This window comes from Natator depressus, chromosome 1 (assembly GCF_965152275.1).
Source record: "Natator depressus isolate rNatDep1 chromosome 1, rNatDep2.hap1, whole genome shotgun sequence".
In the NCBI taxonomy this organism is placed as follows: domain Eukaryota; kingdom Metazoa; phylum Chordata; order Testudines; family Cheloniidae; genus Natator; species Natator depressus.
In genome coordinates, this window is record NC_134234.1 from 207,632,356 (window position 1) to 207,635,681 (window position 3,326).

Consider the following 3,326-nt stretch of genomic DNA (forward strand, 5'->3'; position numbering starts at 1 on the left):
CTTCCTGAACTACAAAATGGCCAGAGGATTTTGCCTCAAGCTTTCTGAAAACATCACCTTGGAGAGGAGACCAAACTGCCTCTCAGCTCTTCTAATCAATCCCAGTTTCTTGTAGAAAGAGACAGCTGGTAGTTCCAACTAAGTACCGGGTAAAGCTCTTTAGCTTAGCCCACGATCATCCTAGTGGCCATCCTGGGGTGAACAGAACCAAAGACCGTTTGAGGAAGTCCTTCCACTGGGAGGGAATGGGCAAGGATGTTTCGACCTATGTCCCGTCTTGTGAGGTATGCCAAAGAGTGGGAAAACCTCAAGACCAGGTCAAAGCCCCTCTTCAGCCACTCCCCATCCTTGAGGTTCCCTTTCAGTGAGTAGCTGTGGATATTCTGGGTCCTTTTCCAAAAAAGACACCCAGAGGAAAGCAGTACATACTGGCTTTCATGGATTTTGCCACCCGATGGCCAGAAGCGGTAGCTCTAAGCAACACCAGGGCTAAAAGTGTGTGCCAGGCATTAACAGACATTTTTGCCAGGGTAGGTTGGCCCTCCGACATCCTTATGGATTCAGAAACTAATTTCCTGGCAGGGACCATGAAAAGCCTGTGGAAAGCTCATGGGGTGAACTACTTGGTTGCCACCCCTTACCACCATCAAACAAATGGCGTGGTGGAGAAATTTAATGGAACTTTGGGGGCCATGATACGTAAATTCATAAATGAGCACTCCAATGATTGGACCTAGTGTTGCAGCAGTTGCTCTTTGCCTACCGAGCTGTACCACGCCCCAGTTTAGGTTTTCACCATTTGAACTTGTGTATGGCCGTGAGGTTAAGGGGCCATTACAGTTGGTGAAGCAGCAATGGGAGGGGTTTATACCTTCTCCAGGAACTAACATTCTGGACTTTGTAACCAACCTACAAAATACCCTCTGAACCTCTTTAGCCCTTGCTAGAGAAAACCTAAAAGATGCTCAGGAAGAGCAAAAAGCCTGGTATGATAACCATGCCAGAGAGCGTTCCTTCAAAGTAGGGGACGAGGTTATGGTCTTGAAGGCTCTCAAGACCCATAAGATGGAAGCGTCATAGGAAGGGCCATTCACGGTCCAAGAGCGCTTGGGTGCTGTTAACTATCTCATAGCATTCCCCACCTCAAACCAAAAGCATACCATTTTAATTCTCTAAAGCCCTTTTATTCCAGGGAATTAAAGGTTTGTCAGTTTACAGCCCACGGATGAGATGACGCTGAGTGGCCCGAAGGGGTCTACTACGAAGGAAAAAGTGACAGTGGTGTGGAAAAGGTGAACCACTCCATGACCCTTGGTTGTATGCAGCGACAGCAGATCAAGGAGCTGTGCACTAGCTTCACACTGATGATCTTAGCCACCCCAGGATCGACCGAAAGGGCATACCACTCCATTGACACAGGTAATGCTCACCCAATTAGAGCCCAACCTTACCAGGTGTCTCCTCAAGCCAAAACTGCTATAGAACGGGAGATCCAGAACATGCTACAAATGGGTGTAATCCACCCCTCTAACAGTGCATGGTCGTCTCCAGTGGTTCTAGTTCCCAAACCAGATGGGGAGATACGTTTTTGCGTGGACTACTATAAGCTAAATGCTGTAACTCGCCCAGACAACTATCCAATGCCACTCAAAGATGAGCTATTGGAGAAACTGGGGCGGGCCCAGTTCATCTCTACCTTAGACTTAACCAAGGGGTACTGGCAAGTACTGCTGGATGAATCCGCCAAGGAAAGGTCAGCCTTCATCACCCATGTAGGGCTGTATGAATTTTAATATGCTCCCTTTTGGGCTGCGAAATGCACCTGCTATTTTCCAGAAGCTTGTAGATAGTCTCCTAGCAGGATTAGGAGAATCTGCAGTCGCCTACCTTGACTATGTGGCCATCTTTTCTGATTCATGGGCAGAACACCTGGAGCATCTGCAAAAAGTCTGCATAAGGCAGGCAGGACTAACCGTTAAGGCTAAAAAGCATCAAATAGGCCTAAACAGAGTGACTTACCTTGGACACCAGGTGGGTCAAGGAACTATCAACCCCCTACAGGCTAAAGTGAATGCTATCCAAAAGTGGCCTGTCCCAAAGTCAAAGAAACAGGTCCAATCCTTCTTAGGCTTGGCTGGATATTACAGGCAATTTGTACCACACTACAGCCAAATTGCTGCCCCACTGACAGATTTAACCAAAAAGAAACAGCCAAATGCAGTTCAGTGGACTGAAGTGTCTCAGAACGCCTTTCACCAGCTTAAAGCGACACTCATCTCTGACCCTGTGCTAAGGGCTCCAGACTTTGACAAACCTTTCCTGGTCACTACAGATGCATCCGAGCGTGGTGTAGGAGCAGTTTTAATGCAGGAAGGACCGGATCAAGAATTCCATCCTGTTGTATTTCTCAGCAAAAAAAAAAACTGTCTGAGAGGGAAAGCCACTGGTCAATCAGCGAAAAGGAATGTTACGCCATTGTCTACGCTCTGGAGAAGCCATGCCCATACGTTTGGGGACGGTGTTTCCACCTGCAAACCGACCAGGCTGCGCTACAGTGGCTTTGTATCGTCAAGGACAATAACAAAAAACTTCTTCGGTGGAGTTTAGCTCTTCAAGATTTTGATTTTGAAATACAACACATTTCAGGAACTTCTAACAAAGTGGCTGATGCACTCTCCTGTGAAAGTTTCCCAGAATCAACTAGTTAAAACCATCCTTGAAATGTGAAAAATATTGTGAATTTTTATGTAATCAGTAGTATATCTAAAGGTGTATGTGTCTTATTTATTCTGTTTTCTCCTAGAGCTCCAGGAAGAAATCACAGCCAGTGTGAAGCAGGCTGTCCAGCACAGTCTATGATTTGCGGGGCGTGTCATAAACATACAGCTAAGGGTATCATAAAATCCCTCCTTACCTGTAAAGTGTTAAGAAGCTCAGGTAACCTGGTTGGCACCTGACTAAAAAGACCAATAAGGGGAGAAGATACTTTCAAATCTGTGGGGGATGGTTTTTGCTTTGTTCTCTTTGTTGGTTCTCTCTGGGTCAGCAAGGAATCAGGACAGGGAAAATACATCTCCCAAAGCCCTACTTGAACTAAGCATCTAGATTACAAAAATTGTAAGCAAAGCAAGGAAATGCGTTAGTTTATCTTTTGTTTTAGCTTGTGAATTTTCCCTGTGCTGCAGGGAGGTTTATCCCTGTTTTTTTGTAACTTAAGTTTTGCTTAGAGGGAAATCCTCTGTGTTTTGAATCTGATTGTCCTGTAAAATTACCTTCCATCCTAATTTTACAGAGGTGCTTCTTTTACTCTTTTTTCTGTATAATAA

The 3,326-nt window shown here is 45.5% G+C and overlaps 1 long non-coding RNA gene across 2 annotated transcripts in view; it reads left to right on the top strand.

Moving 5' to 3' along the window:
• Positions 1-3,202, top strand: part of LOC141974327 (uncharacterized) — a 48,026-nt gene extending 44,824 nt beyond the window's left edge. For both annotated transcript variants that reach the window (XR_012635733.1, XR_012635732.1), the window contains one exon: positions 1,193-3,202. This is a non-coding gene — a long non-coding RNA (uncharacterized LOC141974327). The remainder of the gene's footprint in view (positions 1-1,192) is intronic.
• Positions 3,203-3,326: the final 124 nt, after the last annotated feature.